Below are 17,577 nucleotides of genomic sequence, written 5' to 3' on the forward strand. Positions count from 1 at the left end.
CATGGTGTATGTTGTTCGTGGATGGAAAAAGATATAGCAAACAGTGAATATCATTAGGGAAATTTTGTTGCTAAATGAAACTATACGGAGCCAATGTCATAGGATTGTTTTATTATAAGCTGGTTGGAATTGGCCCCATCGAAAAAGTTAGTGGGTCTCACCTACAAAAATATTGAAACTTCCTCGATACTAAACGAGTGATATATGTAACTGAAATGGTAAGTTAATAGTACAATGTCAAAGAAAGAAAAAGGTCATGGCATAATTTCATACCTTTTTGGTATATCGAAAAAAGATAAATAAAATGCACTCGCCGTCAACCTTTTGGCTCTAAAATACCTTTATTTTTAAATGCCTTATGAAATTAATCTTAATGAATTTACTTATTATGCCGTCAACTATTACTCCCTCTTGTGCGAGCCCCCGTCAATACCTTTGAGTTTCATTCTTGCGAACGTACTCCCCAGGCGGGATACTTAACGCGTTAGCTACAGCACTGCACGGGTCGATACGCACAGCGCCTAGTATCCATCGTTTACGGCTAGGACTACTGGGGTATCTAATCTCATTCGCTCCCCTAGCTTTCGTCTGATGTTGTTTAAGAAGGAGTTCAAACGCAGGTGTGGGCTAAATAAATCAATGGGCAGTCTTGGTCCTATTGAAAATACCAGCGAGGGTCAAACTTTATAAGTTTGACCGTAAATTTTGACATAGATTTTTCAAGTTTGTAAAAATAAAATTTATATATTTAGAAACTACATAAAAAATACTATAAGTCATGGTAATTTATAATTCAAATAATTTTAAAAAAAAAATATAAGAAAAAGGTTGTCAAAGGACTACTTCGTTGACTCCCAAAATAAATTTAAACGGAGACAGACAGTGGCAGGGACCATCATCCAACTACCCCGAGATAGAGCGAACCCATAGGATACGTCATAATTAACTTCATTAGCCAATCGATAACTAAATAACAGAGGAAGTTTAATAAATCTCAACATAGTAGTCATAGATAACAATATCTGAATCATCTTCCCATGCTGAGTCATAATCCTCAACAAATACATAACCCGTAATGGAAACATCTAAGAATCTCTATCAGACAGACCCTGCATGATAAGTAAAGTCTAAGAATTAAAAAGTATAAGCTAGATGAAGGATCTGCATTTAAGCAAGAAAGAGAATAAAGGAAACCATTTTTTAACAATTAATTAAAACATCACAAAATCATTCTTGCATAGAATCCCAGAAACAATTATATTCAAACCAATTCCACACACTCAATAAAACCCAAAACAAAAGGAAATTAAACACTGAAAAACCAAAGCAAAATATTTAAGTTTGAGATAAGCTCTCAGTGGACATATGTCATAGTACTGAATATTTATTCTCTCCTCATGTATACACGTATGCTTCAATTTTAATTTTCCGACACATTTTTATTTTCTTCGTGCATTTTTACTTGTTCACTTTTGACTTTTCACGTTCTTTAAAAATGAATAAATGAAGTACTCAACATTACTAAAAATATATGTCCAAATTACTTGTTCATTTACAAAATCAAGATAAAATTAATTAAATATTTCCCATCTTACCCTCGCCGGCCCATATTATTTGGTCAAATTACTAAAAATATATGTCCAATTTACTTGTTCATTTACAAAACTAAGATAAAATTAATTAAATCTTTCCCATCTTACCCTTAGTAATAGTCAATTTTGATTAGAATGTATTTATTGGAGAGAGATAGGGGTAAGTTAGTAAAATATATCTTTTAATTATGATTTCTTAAGGGGTGTGTAAAAGGGAAAGTGGCAAGTAATATGGACGGAAGGAGTATATATGTTATCATAATATTCATATTTATTGGTGTAAGTCTCAATAGCCTTGGAAAATGATATGAAAATGAGTAATTAATGTGAAAGGCAAAATTAATAATATGAACAAAAATTTCTTTCTCTTGATATGTTAACGTGGACCAGTAAAAGTAAATGGAGGGAGTGACTTTTATCCCCATTTTTCTTCTTTGTCAATACTTTAAACGTGAAGAGAGAACGAACAATATCAATGCAAATTTGTACCAAAAGTTATATAAATTGTACACTTTAATCAACTACTTTTTTATCCCACTTGGATATATGTCATAATACTAAGTATTTATTCTCTTCTCATGTATACACGTATGCACTTCAATTTTAATTCTCCTACACATATTTATTCCCTCTGTACACTTTCACTTGTCTACTTTTGACTTTTCACATTCTTTAAAAATTAATAAATGAAGTATATATTTTATCATAATATTCATATTTATTGATGTATAGTCTCAATAGCCTCAGAAAATGATTTGAAAATGAGTAATTAATATAAAGGGTGAAATGAGAAGAAGAATTCTTTTTATCTATAATTGTTAATATAAAAAATTATAATATATTTTTCAATTAGTTTAAGAAAAATATTTTATTAGTTTTGCTATTAAAAATCCAATATATACAACAATGGTTCTTATGTTTGGATTTGAACAGTTAGTTAATTGAAATGGACATCAACCTATCGGTATACATACAAGATATTAAAGAATTTAAAAGAAAAAATCTAGAATCAAAATATTAATTTTCCCTCATATTCTTACTAATTTTCTTTTTACATCGATGAACAACTTTCATTGTCATGACAATGAGAAAAAGGTCTGACTCTTTCCATCTCAAAGACTTAATTCCATCATATGTGTTTAATTTTTAAACTCCATTTTTTAATTATAACTAAAGTGATGATACATAAAATACATTTTGTATATGTTGCTATATATAATAACAATTAGAATGCTTTTAAAAGTTATTTTCAAAATATATAAAATACATGTCTAGCTAATTAAAGTGAATAGACATATTGGGCCCCGTGCATCGCACGTGCATGTATTGCTAGCACTAGTTATATGCTAGAGTGTTGATTTGTAAAAAATTTACTAACTCTTTACTTGTTTCTTTTTCTAAACCTCAGATGAATCCCAGGCAGAACGTGATTCTTAGTTGCTAAATTGAGTACTTTTCTCATGAAAAACCTTGTCAAATGTTTTTTTTTTCTTTTCGAAAATGGATTAAAGATCAAATGAGATTAAGTGTTAAGCACTAAAATGGAGTACGTTCTTTTGAACTGTTTACTCGTGATATGATTTCAAAATGTTGGCTTGAGTTCGAGAGATGTTTTCAAAGTTAATAATGGCAGATTCTGTCCTTTTGAGCTGCGTGCAAATTTAAGAGAAATGAAGTCTTAAATTTAATGTCAACACATATCTTCCCAAAAACAAAAAATATAAATTGGAAGATAGGCTAAAGTACCAAAATGTTTTAGTCTAAATCCAAGTAACCATTTTTTTTTAAAAATTGAAATATTGTACGAGCTGGACTTTGTCAAAGCCCAAACTTATTTAAACTCGAGAACTTGTTGAAATAACTTAAAGATCTCTCCTATTTTTGAGTTATACGCAAGTGAATTCATTAACGGATTAAGAAGTTGGATTATATATATAATTCAAAATCTCAATAAGCCGTGCACATTTGAAGGAATTAAATCCTTCATAATTAGCTAAATGATGAGTTAATTCACTCGTTGAGTTAATGACGTAATTGAAACACTAAAAAAATGATTTTCAAAATTAAAACACCTCATAAAGCTCATTTTTTAAATAAAATATACTTTTCTTCTTCTTCTTCTTCTTCTTCTTCTTCTTCTTCTTCTTCTTCTTCTTCTTCTAATTAATTAGCCATGAATATGCCACTTTCAAACAGTATACATATGAGTCTTAAACACATTTTACAAAACGAGTTATACAAATTTTAGCCATAAAATGTTAGATCCGTAGGTAAACCGCATTGGGCGGATCCTTAATACCGAGGTGCTTAAAACAAAAATGTTAGATCCGTAAGTAAACCGCAGTGGGCGGATCCTTAATACCGAGGTGCTTAAAACCTTCCTTGAGGAATCACCAGAATCCTTACCCGTTCTCTAAATTTTATTTAAAGGTTTTCAATAATTAATCTTTAAATTTGGTTTCCTAATTCCCATTCAATAAATTAGGTGGCGACTCTGTTTGATTCACGACAAAGAGCCAAAGTTATGAGAACCTTTTATGCGCGAGCGTAAAAGCGGACCGTAACAAGGACATCATATATGCTTGAAAATGGGAGAAAGATGTATAACTCAGAAGCAGTAGACATAAAATTGAGAACAAACAGAGTGTTGAAAGGGTCCAGTTATGCAATTAAAGTTTAGAAAATCGAAGCATGAACATGTGGTTTGCGGAAAAAAGAAAATGAAAGGTCACATTTTCAAAATAGACAAAGGTGCAAGCTAAGCGAAAGGTACATTTTTAAAAATATCCAAATTTCCAATTATGTGATTAAAGTTTAGAAAATCAAAACATGAACATGTGGTTTGTGGAAAAAAAAAAGAAAATGAAAGGTCACATTTTCAAATGGGACAAATATACAAGCTAAGAGAAAGGCACATTTTTGAAAATATCCAAATTTCCAGTGGTCCTTGGCTAGGCCTTCAAAAAGAGTGGTTGAATATGCCCTTTTTTTTAACTTTTCTTTTGATATAGTGGAAAAAACAAATTAAATAAGTAGGCGTTTGGCCGTGAAAACCAAATATTTTTCACTTTATTTGGAATTTTGAAGCTGGAGTTGTGTTTGGTCATGGTTTTTGCAAAGAATATTTGGTCATTTGAATTTATTGAAAGTGAAAAAAGTAAAAACTTCAAGTTATATTTGGAATTTTCATGTCCAAATGCTGATTTTCAAATAAAGTGAGAAAAAATCTGGAAAAAAGTGAAAATTTCTCATCAAATGGCTCCTTAAATATCTTAAAATCTTAAACATACTCGAATGTTCCGAGTTACTCTTGTGAAACAACCCCAGCTGATTCCTTGTTTCTTCTAAACTTGAATGATTTCTTTTTAAAACGGGTTCTACGCAGTGCAAATCTGGATTAATCGAACAGAACTATTTGCTTGTTGTCACTTTTTTTTTTTGGTTAACTGTTTAGTACCTTGCCCTCTTTTTATTTTCTTAGCATCTTATGAACCTTTTAAACCACAGTCTAAAAATTTCTTTTGAGAAACGTATCTAATGTTTTAGGTTCAACAACTTATGAGCAAATATTAGACTTAAGCCTAATGCCTTGAATGACAATTTATCAAGGGCTATATTTACACAACTTTTCAAAATAGCGACAATTTAAGTGATGAATCAAAAAGGGCTTAAAAAAAAGGCACCCCGGTGCACTAAGCTCCCGCTATTTGCGGGATCCTGAATGGTAATTTTTTCAAGGGTCAGATTGTACGCAATCTTACCTTACATTTCTCTAAGAGGTTGTTCCCATGGCTTGAACCTATGATCTCCTGCACCATGGCAACAATTTTACCTGTTACGTCAAGGCTCCACTTAGACCTCAAAAAGGGCTATTTGCATAAACCAACCTTAATGTTTAAGTGGATATCCACTTGATGTCAGATGATTATACTAAAAAAAAAAAAAATAACTAAAAGAATGACACCATTCATGTCACGATTCAGCCTGGAATCCTCTGTAGTCTTGGTTTTCACTTCAATCAAAGCTGGAAAAAATCTGGGAAAAGTGAGAAAGAGATAATATTAAGATCAAGTTAAGGAAACTGAAGCAGTTGATTGTGATTTTGGTTGCATAATTACAGAGGGTCCCATTCATTATGTGATTAAAACTTAACTAGAAAATCCGACACATGAACATGGGGCTTGTGGAAAAATATACACTATGTGGGACCAAGAGATATGTTGTACAATGGTCCACAACCTAAATTTGTTTGGACGTCTTGATTGTTGACACCCAATTTTGTCCCTTCCTCCCGAAAATATCTATTTGAGCCTTTAATATTATGGCTTTTTTAAAAATAAAAAAAAAATTATTTGTATTTTACTATAATTATTGACTTTTACTAATACTGGCATTTTATTATCCTGTTGTAGTCACTACTGTTATTATCTTCTATTTTATTACCGTCACTACTACCACTTTTATCACTATTATTATTATTATTATTATTATTATTATTATTATTATTATTATTATTATTATTATTATTATTATTATTATTATTATTATTATTATTATTATTATTATTACTACTACTACTATTTTGTTATTATTATTACTACCAGTATTATTACTATTCACATTTTATCATTTCAGCATTTTTGCCATCTTATGCACACACCTCGCAATTATCTTCGCATAACTAAATAACAACATTTTATTTACTATCGACTTTTAAAATATTTCGCACGACCATTACAATGTCGTATAACTTTATTACCTAAGCACTAATAATTACATATTTTCATATTAGGTAATATTTTAGTCCGTATTAATTCAGTCCGTAATTAAATCCTAATTCGGGAAATCAGCCCACATTTTAATTCACTACTCAGCCTACATTTTATTCATCAGCCCCATTTTAATACCCAGCATAATTTTTAATACCCAGCCCAACGTTTTAATTCATTTACCCGGTCCATTACCCGGACCCGATCCGACTCGCTAAAAAACAAATGAAACCTTAGGGTTTCTACTCCTTTTCCTCATCCGCCTCCCTCCCCCTTCTGTCTCTTCTCTCTTCTCTTTCGTCTCCTTCTCTCTCCTCACAAAATGGTGAAGAACGCAGGCGATTTCGCCTCCCCCAGGTCATGCGTGGCCAAATTCGGAAATGAAATCAATGCTTTGTACTCACCTCATCCAGAGTCAACCTTTGAGAGAGGGTGAAGTTTGTTTGCTTCCTTTTCCTCTTCTGTTTTGCGTCTGAAACTTATTGATGAATTTTTGTCCATTCATAAACCTATCGTTTTCTTATCAGTCTCTTTCTGATTTATGGGTACAAAAGTTTGATGGGTTTTGTCTGCTTCTTGATTTTTCTGATCGAGATCTGAAATCCCTTAATGAGTTTCGTCGATTTGTGAGGTAAACTTTGTTTTCTTTTTCAGCTGCTTCTCATTTTCAAGGACCGTTTTTTATTGTTTTTGTCTCTTTATATGGCGTGTTTTCTGATCGATGACAGAGAAGGGGATTCTCAACGTCTTCGATTTGAAATTCGGAATCTTAAAGCCCGCCCAAATTTTTAACCTAAAAACCCTAGCTACTTTCTATAAATAGCGGCTTATGAACTGGTTCGAGGGAGGTTTTTTTTTGAGCTGCAAAAACTCCCCGAAAATATAAGTCTTTGGGTCGCAGAAATTTCCTAGAAATTAAGTTCTGGAATCGTAAAATACTCTTTAAAGATACTAGTTTTAATTTTTATTTGATATCGTCCCAAAAAGAAACAACACAAATACTAAATCTGTTCTGTTTTCTGCCTTGAGTATTTGTTCTGATCTGAGTGGATACGAACTCGTAGAATTCAAAGTGTTTCGAGTGTAAATCGGAGATCCCTTCGCCTCACTTCGCTGCACCCGAAGCAGGTGATTCTCCCTCCCTTTGTGCGTCCTTTTGTTTTATTTTAGGCTTGTTTGTTCTGTGTTGGTTCATTTTCTGCCTCTATGGATTTGTGTATTCAGTGTTAATATGTGTTAAATTAGTCTAGTTGTTTAAGTGTGTTAGTTATATCTTAGCTCGGCTTAGTTTTTATTCGAAAATAGTATTATGTATGCTACTTTGGTTGGTTGTTAAGCATGACTTAGTTATTAGTTTAACCTGTTTAGTTAAACATGCATTAGGAGCTATTTCAGGCCATTCTGTCTACGCTAAATGTGTATTGCATATTGGTTTTGTTCTAGTTAATCATGATTTATACGTCGTCTTGATTGGAACTGATCAGTTAGGGAGATTTAGATGTTGGCAGGTCAAATGTTTTAGTAACGATTTCCATGTACTAGTATTAAGTGCCCAGCCCTCTCTCCTTTCCTTTGTCCAAATGATTGAATTAAAATTGAATTAAAATATGTATGTTATCATGCTTATATGCTAGAAGAATTAGAACACTTTACTGTCTAGCTCAATATGAAACATGAATTTATTTGGCATTTCTTTCACTTTTCATGCTTGTCCTCTCCCTATTCTCCTTCTGATTTTTTCAAATAGGCTTAAGCGGCATGGTATTTGGCTAAGGTAGTTTCATCATAAACTCTTGATTGGCTATTACTTAGTTATAAGTCATGGGAATGTCAAAGATGTTTGTCATCAGTTATGTGTGGTTCTGTGCATAGTTTGACCTGTTTACCCCTCTATAGATTATCTTTAACCTACTCTTTTATGCCTCATGTGTTATAGTCCATTATATCAAGCATGGCTAGTTGTTAGTTTAACCTGTTTCAGCCTAAGCATGTCTTTTAATCATCATTTTAGTGAAATCTGTCCAGATCCATGCACCACTAAAATAGCCTTTATCTATGACCATTGTAAGACCAGCATCCTTTCATGCCTGGTCTCATCCCTTGTTGGTCCAAACATGCTGGCTTGAGAAGTCCTGAGTTTATCCTTGTTTCAAATATGCCTCTTTCATGTCATAATTGATTGCATAGACTAAGTATGACAACAGGGTTAATCTAAACAAGACATAGTAAATCTGGGCATGCTTACATAAAGTACTGAGATGTGATAAAAGTACCAGAATATGATTGGATGAAGTTTGATTATGCTCAAGCCTGCCTAATTCCCCGTCTAAACTCCGTCGAACATGCCGAAATGGCTTTTTAAATAATATTGTTTAACTCTGCCTGAGTGTCTCAGACTGTCAATGAATCTATGTTGGTTTATCTTAGTCTAATCTTAAAGATATGTTAGCTTGTTGGTCTGGGATGTGCTGTGCTGAAGGAATTTAAGTTGTGTTAAGAGGTAACTAAAAAGTGAGGGAAGATATTATGCTATTTCTCCAAATAATCACGTTGCTTAAATGACATCAGGCATTGCTAATAAGACCATTAGAAGACTTGCATAGAGCTGGTTAATAGCTTAGGGTCGAGTATGTTCACTGCTTGAATGTTTTCATTCTTTTAGCATGACAGATTCCATGACTGGTGAGAATACAGTAAAATGAGGGATATATGGGTTAAAACTGGCCTATTTTTAGTTGCCTTCCTTGCTCTCTTTCTTTTTTCCTTTTTGTGGTGTTGGAAATGAAGAAAAGATATACCAGGCGTGCAGAATATATTCACTTTATATAGGCTTCAGTGCATATATTGGATTGTATATCATGTATATCTAGAAAGATGAGTCAAAATGTGTTGTTTGAATAATGATCTGGGCTGGTATATTCTAATTCTTAGAGGGTATTAATTTGGGCCATTTCTTTTCGTTACTGTTTGGGTGTGGCCGTAATTGGGCCTGCCAGTTTTATTGTGCAGTTTCTTCAATATGGGCCTGCTCTTTACTGGTTATTTCTCCCCAATTAAGTTAACTGTCCGCCCCTTTTTCTTTTAATATAAATATTTGGGCCTGTATTTTACCATTAAACGACTCCTTGCATGTACTAAGAGGCTTATTCGTGATATATGTGTATGGACAGCCTAATTAAATTTAATTTTCTTATTGTTACGTGATGGTATTTGAAGTTTCTTTCTTTGAGTTATGAATTTTGCATTAGTAACTATCTTGATCGTATATTAATTCCTTTTCTTTTGTTTTTATGCATGACCATCGCATATGAGTCCGAGGGACTCGTCCTTCTTTCGCATTCGATGTCGGGCCGAGGCCCAACGAAATATTGCTCCTCTCCGTCCAACCCTGTCCGCAGCAAAAAGTGGAAAACAAAATCTGGGCCAAAGCCCATGAATGCAGCAACATATTGGGCCAAAGCCCAACTGCAGTCCCATTGCAGCAGCCCTTTTCAAAATGGGCTAAGCCCATTTATATTTTCACTCCTCATTTATTTTGTGTATTTAATTATGCAACTAACTCTTTGTTTGTTTGTTTTTTTTTTTTTTTAGCTTAAATGAACCTTAGCAAGATTAGTAGGTTTAGTTTTAGTGATGGGTAGTTAGGAAGACTAACAATTAATTCCGTAGGTTTCATTCTTTTCTTTATATTTACGATAAATTATTTATAATACTTATAGTATTTATTTTTCTTCGAATAATCAACCTTCAAAATAGCATGATTACATATTTTTGAATCAAAAGAATTATGTTTCCTTCCACTATCTTAAATTTCAAAACATCCCTAATATGCAAATACTACTCCAAGTATACTTTACGACATTTAGGATAAATCCGATCATACATATTTTAGCCGAATATAGTTAAATAAAAGTAATAAAAGAGAAAGAAGCTTATGCCCTTTACAACACGTTTTAAAGTAATAAGTCTAGATTTCCTACATCACTATATTCATATAATATAATTTTATTCCAAATTTTTAAACTCGCTAAGCTTTCTTCTAAAAGGGTTTCTATTTATATGCAAGCCATTGTATTTTGTAAACTTTAGTTTAAATGGCATTATTATTCAAAAGTTTAGCAATATTTATAAGTTTTATTTTAAATGGCATTTGAAATTTCCTTTTACGCAAGATTATTATATTTGGTATAAGCTTTACTTCAAATAGTATTTTAAAGCCTTAGCAATATTTATGAAATATTACAGCATCATTACATTCTTTAAAATCTTAATAACTTTTATAAGTCTTATTACCCTTTAAAGTTCTTTCCATGAATTATTATTTTCTGTAAGTTTTATTTTAGCTAATATTATTTTCCTTCGAACTTTAGTGATATTTGTAAGCTATTTTCTTAAAATTTAAACACTATATTTAGTCTAAATTAATTAACCTAAGTTTGGCCGGTAAACAGTAGTTAACGGATCCTAGAGGATGCCTAACCCCTTCCCTTTAGGATAATTAGAGCCTTTACCTGGAATTAAAAATTAAGCAGACCATTAACGGAGGTGTAGATAGCTTTACCTTAGTTAATGATTAGGTGTCCTAATTCACCTTAAAATCAATTAGGTGGCGACTCCTTAAAACAAAGCAATTTAGGAATCTCCAATATGTTGTACCTAATTTAACCCGTTTAAATGGGGTATAACATTGATATTTTCATCCACATTTTTATATTGAATTTAAAATTATATGAACTGATAATGAAAGTAAATATTTATCCGACAAATATTTATCCAACTAGAAGTAAATCATACTATCTTGGCTCTTTAAAAAAAATAAAAAATAAAAAAAGGAAAAAAAATACTATCTTGGCTCTTTCGTTCTTCTTTTTATTTTTTCCTTTTAATAGAAGTATTTTCTTGTTCTGATCAATCAATGTTTTATAAATTTCTACACCAATTGATATTGTTATAGACATTTCTCTCTCCGCGGACAATTGAAACTAATAAATGTCTATGTTTTTTTTTTTTTTTTTTTTGTTCATTATTAAAGGCAATGACAAAGATGAAAGCTAAGGGAAAGGTACATTAGACCTGCTTGATAGAAGGGGAGGTGGCCTGGTGGGGAGGGATTATATAAAGATGACGTTGATGATGGACTTGAGGCTAAACATGAAGACCATCAGGAAATCATCGATCTGTTGGCATTGATCTACTAATTTGTTGAGGATATAACTAAGTAAAGAAAAATGTATTTTCTTTGATGGTTTAAGCTTTTAGATTAGAGAGTCACGTACTTTTACATGGTACTCCCTCGGTCCCAATTTATGTGGCACTTTTCGCTTTTCGAAACTCAATTTAACTAAATTTTGAAGCTAAATTGGATTAGATTAACTCAATATTTTAACATTAAAATTTATATATTTGAAAACTACATGAAAAGTAATATAAGTTGCAACTTTTCTCATATCAATTTGAATATACATCTTAAAATGTTGGTCAAATTTCATGCAGTTTGAATCTCGAGAAGCGAAAAGTGCCACATAAATTGGAGCAGAGGTAGTATTAGAGTAGGCAAAAGTCATGAATTCGAGTCTCATCACCGCATATGAAATTCACGTGCTTCACCCATGAAAAAAAAAATCAGACCTACACATGAGAGAGCGTGTTGAGAATATAATTAAGTAAATAAAAATGTGTTATCTGTAACAACTTAAACTTTTAAATGAGACGGTTACAATTCTACATTGTCTTGGTAGTCCTAGTTCTTGTACATTGAGTCCCGTTTCATCAATCTCCTACCTCCAGCACTTATATGTAATGTTTTAACTCGGAACTTTTACCGACCTTAATACTTATAACAAATAACATAACAAACAACTAGAGGTGGGCAAATAGCTTCATCTGTTTTTCTAATTAAGTTAGTTATTCTGCTTTCTTGTTTTAATATGTTACTCCCTTTATTCTAAATTTATGTGATATTTTTTGCTTATCGAGATTGTATGACCTTCGAATTTGGACATAGAATCTTTAAGTTTTAAAAAAAAAAATTACATATTTGAAAACTACGTAGAAAGTACTATAAGTCACAATAATTAACAATTTAAAATATTTAAAAGGAATATGAATGGTGGTGAAAGAAGGTTTTGTTTGACTCTCAAAAACCAAACGCTGTCACATAAGTTGGGACGGAGAGAGTATGTTTTTTTAAAATGAAACAAAACTCTCAAAATACAAAATAGCAACTTATGGGCGGAAATTATTTTTGTAAACTTATCTTAACTTTTAACTTCATGTTAGTTGCTCCAATCAATGCTTAGACATTTTCATTAATCATTAGCACTTAAATTTTTTTCTTCAAGAAACACACTTTGATTTGATGATATTATTAATTTTGATATATATTTTTTTCAAAAAATTATTTTCACTTATTTATAAAAAAGTCTGGCCTGATGAAAACAAATTTGATGGAATTGAGGGATCGTCTCTAGCAATGGAAGGTCTAGCTAGGGAAATGGTGAAGAAATGTGGCCATTGTGGTACTAGGCAAGATACTTTATATTATAATAATTATTATATAGAAGCGTGGGTTTTAGGCAGAGATGGACACGTCTGTCTTTTTATCATTTACTAGTTTAGCGTATGTGTGTTGCACGTGTGTATCGCGTAGTAAAAATTGTGTTATTCTGTTTATTGTATTGTAATCAACTATCATACATCATATTAATGGATAATATTCTCTATTTAAGGATCGATTAAATCAACTAAGATTTAAAAAAAAATGTTCAAGGAAAATATCAATTTTTTCTCAATTTCAAACTTATTGGGTTTAGACTGTGATTCTTATATATTCATTCAATGATTAGATGACAACAACAACAACATACCCAGTGAATCCCACAATGTGGGGTCTGTCATTCAATGATTAGAGAATTCAATATTATTAAAAATATTATTATAATTTAGCTTTTATACTGGCTAAATATCCTTGGATTTATCATGGTACACATGTGAAGCTCACGAGGATACAATTTTTGTTTAAATAAAGAAAAAGAGAAGCACAAAAGTTGACTATCATGTGGTTTACTTCACTCATTGACACCATCTTTATCTAGTTTTTTGATGAAAGAAAAAACACAAGATATTATCAACCAAAGTAGAATTGATCGCCAATTGTTGATTTTTATCTATGCACTTACACAATTGAAGTGATTAATATAGACAACTCATCATATACTTAAGTCATAGAATTTCGAAAGTCATTGTTCTGTAAATAATTGGACAACCTTTAAACTTAGAGAAAGGAAAAGCAACAACCTAAAAATTAAACCTGATACTAACAAATCTGCATTAGAGTAAGTAAAAGCAATTAAAGAATCATTAGTGTAATACCCCGTACCTTTAACCTAAGCTTTGACCATGATCCTAGACTTAGAAAACCAGATAAAGAATGTGGAAATTTGAAATTTCCTCTTCAGTTCTAAGATGGCGGTTTACGCCCATGAACAGTGACCGTATTTCAGTATACAGCCCATATTTCAAGTCGGAAACTGGTACCAAAGATTTCTGAGTATTCTGGAATTTGACACTTAGAGGTTACATCGTTAAATAGGGATCGTATTTCAAAATATGGCACGTATTTCAAAATGTATTTGGAATTTGAGAAAACTTTCTTGACGAAAGTTGTAGAGTTTTGAAATACCTTTCCAATGGTATATTATGGGGGTCAAACGGACATCTGTGCAAAGAGTTATGGCTATTTTACTGAAGAGACGTAGTGCAGTCCATATGGAATACGGACCGTATTTCAAAATACGGCCAGTATTTAACTGAGTGTAAAATTTAATTTTCCAGAACAGTATATATTCGTCCATATCAGTTCAAATCATTATTTTTCATTCCTTCAAGCCCTAGAACGACCTCCTACCCTCCTCCATCATCAAGAACACCAAGGTAAGCCTACTCTAATTATTCCAACTCAATTCTAACATATACTCTAATAATCTAAGCAAGAAATCATTCTTCCTAATCTAGGGTTTTCAAGAAAACCCATCTCAAGGTTCAAGAATCAAGATTTAGGAAATCTTCTCCAAAATTCAAGTCTTTAATTCATGTTTTGGAGCAATTAAGGTATGTAGAACTTCCGTCACGTGTGGGAATCCCTACGTTCTTCCCCGTACTCCGTTTCTGATATCCATGAAGTTCAATCCTAGGGCATTAAACCCAACATATTGGTAGCCCGTGTTTATGTATTTATGTACATGAATTTTGTATCTATATTCGTTATTGTATTCCTAATCTTCCATTACGGTTATTAGGAACCCTAGCTTAATCCATGAATCATGAATTCTTCCTCATGTGTTCTCATTATGTTTATATGAAACTTTATGATTTTATCTAGCAAGTTACAAGCGTGTTTTCAAGTCAATTATATATACAATTATGAACTATTGTTATTACCCATGAATCAAGAACATGTTTGCAAGACTATGACAAGTTATCTCATGAAACCATATTACAAGATATTTCATGAAACCATGTTACAAGTTATTTCGTGAAATCATGATTACAAGTTATTTTACGAAAATCATGGGCTTCTTAGCCAACTATATCATGTTCATGTTTTGGGATTTGCTTAGTTTACCGAGAAGGCTCAGATAGCCTGAAACTACATAGCCACCGTAGGATAAGGGTTGTCAGCAAGGAGGCAACACCTTCATTATGCAGTTTGGATCCTTACATGCTTATTATTACTTAAATCTCATATCCCTCTCAAGGTGTGAGTGTTCTGCTGGTAGGACGCAGGTACCAGATCATGTTGTCGGTTATACTATAGCATTCCTCACGTTACAAGCAGTTTTATATACATGTATTTCCATTGATTTCTCGTTTTCGGACTTTACTCACGTTTCATACTCATGTTCAAGTTACATTCAGTTTCAGTTCATGTCCTATACCTATGTTGTGCCATGTTCTTCATTTCAGCACGTTTTACATACTAGTACTATTCACCATGTACTAACGTTCCTTTTCCCGGGGCCTGCACTTCACGGTACAGATACGGGTTTCCAGGAACATACATCTGCGTAGTAGGATCACCTCAGTTATCAGCTTTGGTGAGCCCCACTCCTCTCGGGGTTCAACATGGAGTTTGCATTAGTATTCAGTTATGGTAGTCCAGGGTCATGTCCTGGTAGTTAGTATTCAGACATGTTTTAGAGGTTTCATAGACAGATGTTAGTTCACAGAGTCAGTTATGTTTTCATGCTTGCAGACTATTACGTTTTCATGATTTTTCACGCTATGAGATAATTTCAAGACTTTATTCCGCAAATTACATTTTCATGATTCATTTAAATTGTATCATATAGAGTATATTGTTTTGATTCCCATGTTGACAAGCAAGCCATGAGGTTCGCTCGGACACATGCAAGCAAGGCCCGAGTGCCGTGTTACGCCTGTGCCATAGTTCGGGGGCGTGACAAAGCTTGTTATCAGAGCCCTAGGTTCAAGTGTCTTAGGGAGTCTATGAAACCATGTCCAGTGGGGTCACTTTTATATGTGTGTGATGCCCACACATATAAACAGTTGACCACCAAGACATTTAAGATTGTCTCACTTCTTTCAACTCTAGATCGTGCAATAGAGCTATGTTCTCAGAAATCACTCGGACTCGTGTGTTGTTTCCCATTCTACCAAATACGCCACGTCTCAATGGATGAGAAAGATATAAATCTAATCATTATCGATGTGTTTCTTTCAGATGGAGTCATCAGGAATTATTCTAATTCATGACATGAAGCTTAGAGCAGTAAGTAACATTTTTTTTCCATCGAATTCTAAACGTACCAAATGTGTAAGCGGCAAGAAGGAAATTCGAGACCCAAGACTTGCCACATAGTGCATGGTGTGTTTATCAGGTGTTAGCACCATTTAAAAGACAAATTTCGATATGGTAGCACACGTAGGTTATATACCCTATAGGGTAAGTTTATTTGGACTCTTTGACCATGAAGCTATAGTATAAGGGTGATGATTCATATTTAAGACCTCACGAGGTAGCATGTTACGAAGTTAACTGCAGCAGGCATAAATTGTCCACGGTAGTTTTGAGCAGGGGAATATCCTAAGAACCAACCACTTGTAATACTAGAAAGTCTCGACTTTTTCAAGGATATATATATTTTTGCCATATGATCTGTGCATTACTAGGAAGGACCGATGCGATAAGAAAACCATGAAAGCGAGAAGATATTGAATTTTTTTTAATATTAGTTTCAAATTATTTCAGCTTATTCAGATTAGACCTAGAGAGTATGACGTTAGTAAGTTACTACAAGAAGCAGATATTACTATGAGATAAAAGATATGACAATTCCCTCTTAGGTTATGTGATTAAGTATTTATCCCTGATGTGTATAGTATGATATAATTTTGAAAGTGTATAGGGAGTTTGGGGTTAGTTGTTCCAATTCCTTGTTTGAGACAGATGAAGTTTCCTAAGTGTGATTCATGTCTATAGTTCAGAAAGATAGTATACAACTCCAGAATAGAGTCAGATAAGGACGAAAAGTTAGAAATAACCTTATGCTTCACTTTAGTACTCAGAGAAGAATTAGAAAATATGATGCTAGCAAGTGGTTAACAGAAGCATAGTGAGTACGTTTGAATAGACACAGTGTATTAGAAATTTTCAGCAGAGTTAGTAGAAGTACGATTTGAGTTACTTAGTCAAGTTAGCGCTACTAAGGTAACTGTCTGAATACACCGAAGGCGTGTTAGAACCCAAAGGGTTTAAGTTAAATTTGAGGTATAGAAATTGGTGAAAATTTCTCATGGCCAAACGGGTCCTTAAGGATCTTAAAATCTTAACCATACTCGAATGTTCTAGGTTACTCTTGTGAAGCAACCCCAGCAGATTCCTTGTTTCTTCTAAACTTGAATGATTTCTTTTTAACAAGAGTATTTGTTTATGAAATCTGCACAAAATTTTAAATTAAATTTCATATCATGATTGAAATTCAAAATTTTCCAAAACGTAGGATTTCAAATTATGATTTCAAATTTTTTTGAATGTTAAACTTTACCCATAAGTTTATAATTTGCCAACAAAAACCCATAATTTTAAATTTTGCAAAAAGAGAGGCTCATGCTCGATGTAATAGCTAGTTACTAGTAATGCTGATTTTTTGAACCAGTTAATCTTTGTAAAATTATGTATATTTTAATGTTTGTAA

This window comes from Lycium ferocissimum, chromosome 7 (genome assembly GCF_029784015.1).
Source record: "Lycium ferocissimum isolate CSIRO_LF1 chromosome 7, AGI_CSIRO_Lferr_CH_V1, whole genome shotgun sequence".
In the NCBI taxonomy this organism is placed as follows: Eukaryota; Viridiplantae; Streptophyta; class Magnoliopsida; order Solanales; family Solanaceae; genus Lycium; species Lycium ferocissimum.